Here is a 12,485-nt window from a genome sequence, read left to right on the forward strand (position 1 = left end):
TTATTGTTTTGTTTGTACAAAGTTGTATACACAGTGAAATCTGAGATCATAATTCTTTTTTTTTTTAACGTCTTTATTGGGGTATAATTGCTTTACAATGGTGTGTTAGTTTCTGCTTTATAACAAAGTGAATCAGTTATACATATACATATGTTCCCATATCTCTTCCCTCTTGCGTCTCCCTCCCTCCCATCCTCCCTATCCCACCCCTCCAGGCTGTCACAAAGCACCAAGCCAATATCCCTCTGCCATGCGGCTGCTTCCAACTAGCTATCTACCTTACTACGTTTGTTAGTGTGTATATGTCCATGACTCTCTCTCGCCCTGTCACAGCTCACCCTTCCCCCTCCCCATAACCTCAAGTCCGTTCTCTAGGAGGTCTGCGTCTTTATTGCTGCCTTACCCCTATGTTCTTCATGACATTTTTTTTTCTTAAATTCCATATATATGTGTTAGCATACGGTATTTGTCTTTTTCTTTCTGACTTACTTCACTGTGTATGACAGACTCTAGGTCTATCCACCTCATTACAAATAGCTCAATTTCGTTTCTTTTTATGGCTGAGTAATATTCCATTGTATATATGTGCCACATCTTCTTTATCCATTCATCCGATGATGGACACTTAGGTTGTTTCCATCTCCGGGCTATTGTAAATAGAGCTGCAATGAACATTTTGGTACATGACTCTTTTTGAATTTCGGTTTTCTCAGGGTATATGCCCAGTAGTGGGATTGCTGGGTCATATGGTAGTTCTATTTGTAGCTTTTTAAGGAACCTCCATACTGTTCTCCATAGTGGCTGAACCAATTCACATTCCCACCAGCAGTGCAAGAGTGTTCCCTTTTCTCCACACCCTCTCCAGCATTTATTGTTTCTAGATTTTTTGATGATGGCCATTCTGACTGGTGTGAGATGATATCTCATTGTAGTTTTGATTTGCATTTCTCTCATGATTAATGATGTTGAGCATTCTTTCATGTGTTTGTTGGCAGTCTGTATATCTTCTTTGGAGAAATGTCTATTTAGGTCTTCTGCCCATTTTTGGATTGGGTTGTTTGTTTTTTTGTTATTGAGCTGCATGAGCTGCTTGTAAATTTTGGAGATTAATCCTTTGTCGGTTACTTCATTTGCAAATATTTTCTCCCATTCTGAGGGTTGTCTTTTGGTCTTGTTTATGGTTTCCTTTGCTGTGCAAAAGCTTTGAAGTTTCATTAGGTCCCATTTGTTTATTTTTGTTTTTATTTCCATTACTCTAGGAGGTGGGTCAGAAAGGATCTTGCTGTGATTTATGTCATAGAGTGTTCTGCCTATGTTTTCCTCTAAGAGTTTGATAGTTTCTGGCCTTATATTTAGGTCTTTAATCCATTTTGAGCTTATTTTTGTGTATGGTGTTAGGGAGTGATCTAATCTCATACTTTTACATGTACCTGTCCAGTTTTCCCAGCACCACTTATTGAAGAGGCTGTCCTTTCTCCACTGTACATTCCTGCCACCTTTATCAAAGATAAGGTGTCCATATGTGCATGGGTTTATCTCTGGGCTTTCTATCCTGTTCCATTGATCTATCTTTCTATTTTTGTGCCAGTACCATACCGTCTTGATAACTGTAGCTTTGTAGTATAGTCTGAAGTCAGGGAGCCTGATTCCTCCAGTTCCTTTTTTCATTCTCAAGATTGCTTTGGCTATTCGGGGTCTTTTGTGTTTCCATACAAATTGCAAAATTTTTTTTTCTAGTTCTGTGAAAAATGCCAGTGGTAGTTTGATAGGGATTGCATTGAATCTATAGATTGCTTTGGGTAGTAGAGTCATTTTCACAATGTTGATTCTTCCAATCCAAGAACATGGTATATCTCTCCATCTATTTGTATCATCTTTAATTTCTTTCATCAGTGTCTTATAATTTTCTGCATACAGGTCTTTTGTCTCCTTAGGTAGGTTTCATAATTCTTAAATAAATCATATTTTTAAACTGCACCCTGCCTTATTTTTGCATTAATATGCAAAAGACCTTCAGGTTTTTTTGAATTATTTTTTAAACTTTTTAATTGAAATATAGTTGATTTACAATATTGTGTTAGTCTCTGGTGTATAGTATAGAGATTCTGTTTTTTTTTAAGATTATGTTCAATTATAGGTTATTACAAGATATTGGGTATAATTCCCTGTGCTATACTGTAAATTATTGTTGCTTTTATCTATTTTATGTCTAGTAGTTTGTATTTGTTAATCCCCTAGCCTTAATTTGTCTTTCCCTCGCCTTTCACCTTTGGTAACCATAAGTTTGTTTTCTATATCTGTGAGTCTGTTCCTGTTTTTTAATATACATTCACTTGTATTATTTTTTAGATTCCACGTATGAGTGATATCACATAATACTTGTCTCTGACTTATTTCACTAAGCATAATGTTCTCTAGCCCCATCCACATTGCTACAAATATTTCAATATTTGTAGCAATATTTCATTCTCTTTCATGGCTAAGTAATATTCCATTGTGTATGTGTATACACACATACACAACACATGTATGTGTGTGTGTGTGTGTGTGTATATATATATATATATATATATACACACACACACACACACACACACACACCACATTTTCTTAAGCCAGTCCTCTGTTGGTGGACACCTGGGTTGCTTCCATGTCTGGTTTTGGAAAAATGTCTATTCAGGTCTTCTGTCCATTTGTACTGGACTTTTTTTTTTGATTTTGAGTTGTATAAGCTGTTTGTATATTTTGGGTATTAACCCCTTATTATGGCATCATTTGCAAACATCATTTCCCAGTCCATAGGCTATCTTTTCATTTTGATGATTTCCTTTGCTGTGCAAAAGCTTTGAAGTTTGATTAGGTCCCATTTGTTTATTTTTGCTTTTATTTCTTTTGCCTTGGGAGACTGATCTAAGAAAATATTGATGTGATTTATGTCAGAGCGTTTCATCTATGTTCTCTTCTAGGAATTTTGTGGTGTCATGTCTTACATTTAGGTCTTTAAACCATTTTGAATTTACTTTTGTATGTGGTGTGAAGGAATGTTCTAAATTCATTATTTTATATGTAACTATCCAGGTTTCCCAGACAGAACCACTTGTTGAAGAGACTATCTTTCTCCATTGTATTTTCTTCCCTCCTTTATCATAGATTAATTGAGAGAAGGTGCATGAGTTTGTTTCTGGGCTATCTATTCTGTTTCATTTACCCATGTCTCTGTTTTTGAGCCAATACCAGGCTGTTTTGATTACTGTAGCTTTGTAGTATAGTCTGAAGTCCAGGAGGGCTATACCCCCAGGTTTCCTCTTTTTTCTCAGTATTGCTTTGGCTATCCAGGGTCTTTTGTGGTTCCATATAAATTTTAGAATTATTTGTTCTATTTCTGTGAAAAATGTTGTGATAGGGATTGTATTGAATCTATAGATGCTTTGGATAGTATGGCTATTTTAATAATATTGATTCTTCCAACTCAAGAGCACAGGATAGCTTTCGATTTCTTTGAAACATCTTCAATTTCCTGTATCAAAGTTTTATAGTTTTCAGCATATAGGTCTTTCACCTCCTTGGTTAAGTTTGTTCCTATGTATTTTTGATGAGATTTTTTTGAAGTATAGTTGATACACAAAACTGTGCTAATTTCTGCTGTACAGCAAAGTGACTCAGTTATACATATATATACACTCTTATTTTATATTCTTTTCCATTATGGTTTATCCCAGTAGTTGAAATATAGTTCCCTATGCTATACAGTAGGACCATAATGTTTATCCATTCTAAATGTAATAGTTTGCATCTACTAACCCTAAACTCCCATTCCATCCCTCTCCCTCCCCCCTTAGCAACCAAAAGTCTATTCTCTATGTCTGTGAGTCTATTTCTGTTTTGTAGATAGGTTCATTTGTGCCAAACTTTAGATTCCATATATAAGCAATAACTTCGGTACTTGTCTTTCTCTTTCTGACTTACTTCACTTATGATAATCTCCAGTTGCATCCTTGTTGCTGCAAATGGCATTATTTCATTCTCTTTTGTGGCTGAGTAGAATTCCATTGTATATATGTACCACATCTTCTTTATCCATTCATCTGTTGATGGACATTTAGGTTGCTTCCATGTCTTGGATATTGCGAATAGTGCTGCTAGAACATAGGGGGTGCATGTATCTTTTTGAATTATAGTTTTATCTGTGTATATGCCCAGGGGTGGGATTGCTGTATCATATGGTAATTCTATTTTTATTTTTCTGAAGGACTTCTGTACTGTTCTTCATAGTGGCTGCGCCAACTTACATTCTCATCAAAAATGTAGGAGGATTCCTTTTTCTCCACACCCTCTCCAGCATTTATTAATTGTAGACTTTTTGATGATGGTCATTCTGACTGGTGTAAGTTGGTATCTCATTGTAGTTTTGAGTTGTGTTTCTCTAATAATTAGTGATGTTGAGCATCTTTTCATTTGCCTACTACCCACCTGTATGTCTTCTTTGGAGAAATGTCTATTAAGATCTTCTGCCCATTTTTCTATTGGGTTGTTTGGGTTTTTTTGCTGTTGAGTTGTTTGATCTCTCTGTATATTTTGGAGATTAAGCCCTTGTTGGTTGCATCATTTGCAAACATTTTCTCCCATTCTGTAAGTTGTCTTTTTGTTTGTTTGTTTGTTTGTTTGTTTTACAGTTTCCTTTGCTGTGCAAAAGCTTGTAAGTTTGATAAGGTCCCATTTGTTTATTTTTCCTTTAATTTCTATTGCCTTGGGAAACTGACATAAAAAAACATCTGTACAATTTATGTCAGAGAATGTTTTGCCTATGTTCTTTTCTAGGAGTTTTGTGGTGTCATGTCTTATGTTTAAGTCTTTAAGCCATTTTGAGTTTATTTTTGTGCATGGTGTGAGGGTGCATTCTAACATCATTGATTTACATACAGCTGTCCAACTTTCCCAGCATCACTTGCTGAACAGAGTGTCTATTTCCCATTTTATATTCTTGCCTCCTTTGTTGAAGATTAATTGACTGTAGATGTGTGGGTTCATATCTGGGCTCTCTGTTCTGTTCCATTGATCTGTATGTCTGTTTTTTTTTTTTTTTTTTTTTACCAGTACCACACTGTTGTGATTACTGTAGCTTTGTAGTATTGTCTGAAGTCAGGGAGAGTTATGCCTCCTGACTTTTCCACATCCCCATTGGTTTGTCAATTCTGGATCTTTTATGGTTCCACATAAATTTTAGGATATTTTTTCTAGTTCTGTGAAAAATGTCATGGATAATTCGATAGGGATTACTTTAAAAGTGTAGATTGCTTTCTGTAATATTGCCATTTTAACAATATTCTTCTAATCCAAGAGCATGTGATATCTTTCCATTTCTTTGAATCCTCTTTAATTTCCTTTATTGGTGTTTTATATTTTTCAGAATATAAGTCTTTCACCTCCTTTGTCAGGTTTATTCCTAGGTATTTTTTTTTTTGGTGCAATTTTAAAAGGTATTGTTTTTTTACATGCCCTTTCAGATATTTTATTGTTAGTGTAAAGAAATGCAATCGATTTCTGAAGGTTAACCTTGTATCCTGCTACTTTGCTGAATTCATTTATTAGATCCAATAGTTCTTGTGTGGAGTCCTTAGGGTTTTTTATATGTAGTATTATGTCATCTGCATATAGTAATAATTTTACCTCTTCCTTTCCAATTTGAATACCCTTAATTTCTTTTTCTTGTCAGATTGCTGTGGCTTGGACTTCCAATACTATGTTAAATAGAAGTGGTGAGAGTAGGCAGCCTTGTCTTGTTCCAGATTTCAGCGGGAAGGCTTTCAGTTTTTCCACTGTTGAGTACTGTACTGGCTGTGGGTTTGGAACAAATGATTTTTATTATGTTGAGATACATTCCCTGTATACTCTTTGGTAAGAGTTTTTATCATGAATGGATGTTGAATTTTGTTAAATGCTTTTTCTGCATCTATTGAGATGATCATGTGGTGTTTGACTTTTTTGTTGTGAATGTGACATATTACATTGATTTGATTTGAGTATGTTGAACAATCCTTGTGAACTTGGGATGACTCTCACTTGGTCATGGTGTATGATCTTTTTATGTGTTGTTGGAGTTGGTTTGATATTTTGTTGAGAATTTTTGCATCAATATTTATCAAAGATGTTGGCCTGTAATTTTCTTTTTAGGTGGTATCTTTGTTTTTTTGTGATGACGACTTCATAGAATTTCTTTGGAAGTGTTCCCTCCTTTCACTCTTTTGGAAGAGTCTGAGAAGGATTGGTATAATTTCTTCTTTTATGTTTGGTAGAATTCACCTGTGAAGCCATCTTGTCCTTGACTTTTGTAGGGAGTTTGTTTGTTTTTATTACAGATTCTATTTCATTTCTAGTGATTGATTTTTTCAAATTATCTAATTCTTCTTGATTCAATTTTGTGGGCTGTATGTTTCTAGAAAGTTGTCCATCTCTTCTAGGTGGTCAAATTTGTTGACATATAATTGTTCATAGTGTTCTCGTATGGTTTTCTGTATTTCTGTGGTGTTGGTTGAGATTTCTCTTTTTTCATTTCTTACTTTGTTTATTTGGGTCCCCTCTTTTTCATTCTTGGTGAGCCTGGCCAAAGATTTGTCAAATTTGTTTACCCTTTCAAAGAACCAGATCTTGGTTTTATTGATTTTATTCTATTTTGTTTTTTAATCTTTATTTATTTAAAAAAATTTTTTGGCCATGCCACATGGTATGTGGGATCTTAGTTCCCTGACCAGGGATCAAATCCACATTCCTTGCATTGGAAGCATGGAGTCTTAACCACTGAACCACTAGGGAAGTCCAAATCTTTATTTTATTTATTTCTTCGCTGATCTGTATTATTTCCTTCCTTCTGATGATTTTAGGTTTTGTTTGTTCTTCTTTTTCTAATTCTTTTAAGTGGCAGGTTAGGTTGTTTGAGTTTTTTTTTTTTTTAAGGAAGACCTGTATCTAAATGAACTCTCCTCTAAGAACTGCTTTTGCTGCATCCCATGGATTTTGTATGGTTGTGTTTTCATTGTCATTTGTCTCAAGGTATTTTTAAATTTCCTTTTTAATTTCCTCATTAACCCATTAGCTTGTTAGGAGCATGCTGTTTAGTCTCCATTTAACCTTTTTTTTTTTTCCATTTCTTTTCCTGTGGTTGATTTCTAGTTTCATGCTATTGTGGTCAAAGAAGATGCTTAAAATAATTTCTATACTCATTTTTAAATAAATGTATTTATTTATTTTTGGCTGTGTTGGGTCTTCGTTGCTGTGCATGGGCTTTCTCTGGTTGTGGCAAGCAGGGGCTACTCTTAATTGCAGTGTGCGGGCTTCTCATTGTGGTGGCTTCTTTTGTTGCAGAGCACAGGCTCTAGGCACGTGGGCTTCAGTAGTTGTGGCTCACAGGCTCCGTAGTTGTGGCTCATGGGATCTAGAGCGTAGGCTCTGTAGTTGTGGTGCGTGGGCTTAGTTGCTCCATGGCATGTGGGATCTTCCCGGACCAGGGCTCAAACCCGTGTTCACTGCATTGGCAGGCAGATTCTTAACCACTGCACCACCAGGGAAGCCCAATTTCTATACTCTTAAATTTGGTGAGGTTAGCTTTGTGTCCTAGTATGTGGTCAGTCCTAGAGAATGTTATAGGTGCACTTGAAAAGAATGAGTATTCTCTGTTTTTATGGATGTAATGTCCTGAAAATATCAACTAAGTCTAACTGTTGTATCATTTAGGATTATCTGTTGCCTTACTGATCTTTTGTGTAGAAGATCTGTCCATTGATGTGAGCGGGGCATTAAAGTCTCCAACTATTATTGTATTCCCATCAGTTTCTCCCTTTGTGTCTGTTAGTATTCATTTTATGTATTTGGGAGCTCCTATATTAGGTGCATATATGCTGATGAGAGTAAAGTCCTCTTCTTGTATTGATGCTTTTATCATTATATAGTATTCTTCTTTATGGCCTTAGTTTTAAAGTCTATTTTGTCTGATATGAGTATTGCAACTCCCAATCTCTTGTCATTTCTGTTTGCATGAAGCACCTTCTTCCATCCTCTTACTTTCAATCTATATGTGTCCTTTGTCCTAAGGTGGGTCTCTTGTAGGTATCATATTGTAGGCTCTTGTTTTTCTAATCCAGTCTGCCACTCTATACCTTTTGATTGGAGCATTCAGTCCCTTGACATTTAAGGTAATAATTGATACATATATATTTATTGCCACTTTAAACCTTCTTTTCCAGTTGATTCTATGTTTCTTCTTTGTTCCTTTCTTTTTCTTTTCTTTTTGTGGTTTGATGATTTCCTTTTATTTTATGCTTATGTTCTCTTCCTTTTGGTTTTTGTGAATATATTGTATGTTTTTTATTTCTAATAGCCCTATTTTTTAAGTATGTTAACCCCTTCCTATATCTGCTTGCCTTGGACTGATAGTCATATATGCTCAAACACATTCTAAAAAAAAAAGAATCTACATTTTCTTACTCTCCTTTCACACATTTTATGATTTTGATGTCCTTTTTTAAATCTTCATGTCTATCCTTTTGCTGTTCCTTGTGATTATCATCACTTTCCCAAACACGGTTGTTTTTTCTTTTTGATCTGTATACTGGCTAATGTAAGTGATTTACTTTGCAATTGTGATTTCCTCCTTCCTCTATCTTTTTGCTTCTTTTCTATTTAGAGAAGACCTTTCAATATTTCTTTTAGGATTGGTTTACTATTGCTATATTCTTTTTTTTTTTTAAATCTTTATTGGAGTATAATTGCTTTACAATGGTGTGTTAGTTTCTGCTTTATAACAAAGTGAATCAGTTATACATATACATATGTTCACATATCTCTTCCCTCTTGCATCTCCCTCCATCCCACCCTCCCTATCCCACCCCTCCAGGCAGTCACAAAGCACTGAGCTGATCTCCCTGTTCTGTGCGGCTGCTTCCCACTAGCTATCTACCTTACGTTTGGTAGTGTATATATGTCCATGCCTCTCTCTCACTTTGTCACAGCTTACCCTTCCCCCTCCCCATATCCTCAAGTCCATTTTCTAGTAGGTCTGTGTCTTTATTCCTGTCTTACCTGACATTTTTTTCCCTTAAATTCCATATATATGTGTTATCATATGGTATTTGTCTTTCTCCTTCTGACTTACTTCACTGTGTATGACAGACTCTAGATCTATCCACCTCATTACAAATAGCTCAATTTCATTTCTTTTTATGGCTGAGTAATATTCCATTGTATATATGTGCCACATCTTCTTTATCCATTCATCCGATGATGGACACTTAGGTTGTTTCCATCTCCGGGCTATTGTAAATAGAGCTGAAATGAATATTTTGGTACATGACTCTTTTTGAATTTTGGTTTTCTCAGGGTATATGCCCAGTAGTGGGATTGCTGGGTCATATGGTAGTTCTATTTGTAGTTTTTTAAGGAACCTCCATACTGTTCTCCATAGTGGCTGTACCAATTCACATTCACACCAGCAGTGCAAGAGTGTTCCATTTTCTCCACCCCCTCTTCAGCATTTATTGTTTCTAGATTTTTTGATGATGGCCATTCTGACTGGTGTGAGATGATATCTCATTGTAGTTTTGATTTGCATTTCTCTAAACACATTCTTTCATGTGTTTGTTGGCAGTCTGTATATCTTCTTTGGAGAAATGTCTATTTAGCTCTTCTGCCCATTTTTGGATTGGGCTGTTTGTTTTTTTGTTATTGAGCTGCATGAGCTGCTTGTAAATTTTGGAGATTAATCCTTTGTCAGTTGCTTCATTTGAAAATATTTTCTCTCATTCTGAGGGTTGTCTTGTCACCTTGTTTATGTTTTCATTTGCTGTGCAAAAGCTTTGAAGTTTCATTAGGTCCCATTTGTTTATTTTTGTTTTTATTTCCATTTCTCTGGGAGGTGGGTCAAAAAGGATCTTGCTGTGATTTATGTCATAGAGTGTTCTGCCTATGTCTTTCTCTAAGAGTTTGATAGTTTCTGACCTTACATTTACATCTTTAATCCATTTTGAGCTTAGTTTTGTGTATGGTGTTAGGGAGTGATCTAATCTCATACTTTTACATGTACCTGTCCAGTTTTCCCAGCACCACTTATTGAAGAGGCTGTCCTTTCTCCACTGTACATTCCTGCCTCCTTTATCAAGATAAGGTGACCATATGTGCAGGGTTTATCTCCGGGCTTTCTATCCTGTTCCGTTGATCTATCTTTCTGTTATTGTACCAGTACCATACTGTCTTGATTACTGTAGCTTTGTAGTATAGTCTGAAGTCAGGGAGCCTGATTCCTCCAGCTCTGTTTTTGTTCTCAAGATTGCTTTGGCTATTCGGGGTCTTTTGTGTTTCCATACAAATTGTGAAATTTTTTGTTCTAGTTCTGTGAAAAACGCCAGTGGTAGTTTGATAGGGATTGCATTGAATCTGTAGATTGCTTTGGGTAGGAGAGTCATTTTCACAATGTTGATTCTTCCAATCCAAGAACATGGTATATCTCTCCATCTATTTGTATCATCTTTAATTTCTTTCATCAGTGTCTTATAATTTTCTGCATACAGGTCTTTTGTCTCCTTAGGTAGGTTTATTCCTAGATATTTTATTCTTTTTGTTGCAGTGGTAAATGGGAGTGTTTTCTTGATTTCACTTTCAGATTTTTCATCATTAGTGTACAGGAATGCCAGAGATTTCTGTGCATTAATTTTGTATCCTGCTACTTTACCAAATTCATTGATTAGCTCTAGTCATTTTCTGATAGCATCTTTAGGATTCTCTATGTCTAAACATTCTATGTCTAAACAGTGACAGCTTTACTTCTTCTTTTCCAATTTGGATCCCTTTTATTTTATTTTCTTCTCTGACTGCTGTGGCTAAAACTTCCAAAACTATGTTAAATAAGAGTGTTGAGAGTGGGCAACCTTGTCTTGTTCCTGATCTTAGTGGAGATGCTTTCAGTTTTTCACCATTGAGGATGATCTTGACTGTGTGTTTGTCATATATGGCCTTATTATGTTGAGGAAAGTTCCTTCTATGCCTACTTTCTGCAGGGTTTTTATCATAAATCGGTGTTGAATTTTGTCAAAAGCTTTCTCTGCATCTATTGAGATGATCATATGGATTTTCTCCTTCAGTTTGTTAATATGGTGTATCACGTTGATTGATTTGTGTATATTGAAGAATCCTTGCATTCCTGGAATAAACCCCAGTTGATCATGATGTATGACCCTTTTAATATGCTGGTGGATTCTGTTTGCTAGTATTTTGTTGAGGATTTTTGCATCTATGTTCATCACTGATATTGGCCTATAGTTTTCTTTCTTTGTGACATCCTTGCCTGGTTTTGGTATCAAGGTGATGGTGGCCTCATAGAATGAGTTTGGGAGTGTTCCTCCCTCTGCTATATTTTGGAAGAGTTTGAGAAGGATAGGTGTTAGCTCTTCTCTAAATGTTTGATAGAATTCGCCTGTGAAGCCATGTGGTCCTGGGCTTTTGTTTGTTGGAAGATTTTTAATCACAGTTTCAATTTCAGTGCTTGTGATTGGTCTGTTCATATTTTCTGTGTTCCTGGTTCAGTCTTGGCAGGTTGTGCATTTCTAAGAATTTGTCCATTTCTTCCAGGTTGTCCATTTTATTGGCATATGGTTGCTTGTAGTAATCTCATGATCTTTTGTATTTCTGCAGTGTAAGTTTTTACTTCTTTTTCATTTCTAATTCTATTGATTTGAGTCTTCTCCCTTTTATTCTTGATTAGTCTGGCTAATGGTTTATCTATTTTGTTTATCTTCTCAAAGAACCAGCTTTTAGTTTTATTGATCTTTGCTATCGTTTCCTTCATTTCTTTATCATTTATTTCTGATCTGATTTTTATGATTTCTTTCCTTCTGCTAACTTTGGGGTTTTTTTGTTGTTCTTTCTCTAATTGCTTTATGTACAAGGTTAGGTTGTTTATTCGAGATGTTTCCTGTTTCTTAAGGTAGGATTGATTGTATTGCTATAAACTTCCCTCTTAGAATTGATTTTGCTGCATCCCATGTGTTTCATGTGGGTTTTGGGTCATCATGTTTCCACTGTCATTTGTTTCTAGGTATTTTTTTATTTCCTTTTTGATTTCTTCAGTGATCACTTGGTTATTAATTAGTGTACTGTTTAGCCTCCATGTGTTTGTATTTTTTTACAGATCTTTTCCTGTAATTGATATCTAGTCTCATAGCACTGTGGTTGGAAATGATACTTGATACAATTTCAATTTTCTTAAAATTTACCAAGGCTTGATTTGTGACCCAAGATATGATCTATCCTGGAGAATGTTCCATGAGCACTTGCGAACAGTTTGTATTCTGTTGTTTTTGGATGGAATGTCCTATAAATATCAATTAAGTCCATCTTGTTTAATGTATCATTTAAAGCTTGTGTTTCCTTATTTATTTTCATTTTGGATGATCTGTCCATTGGTGAAAGTGGGGTTTTAAAGTCCCCTACTATGAATGTGT

This window comes from Grampus griseus (assembly GCF_964374135.1).
Source record: "Grampus griseus genome assembly, chromosome: 7".
NCBI classification, from domain to species: Eukaryota; Metazoa; Chordata; class Mammalia; order Artiodactyla; family Delphinidae; genus Grampus; species Grampus griseus.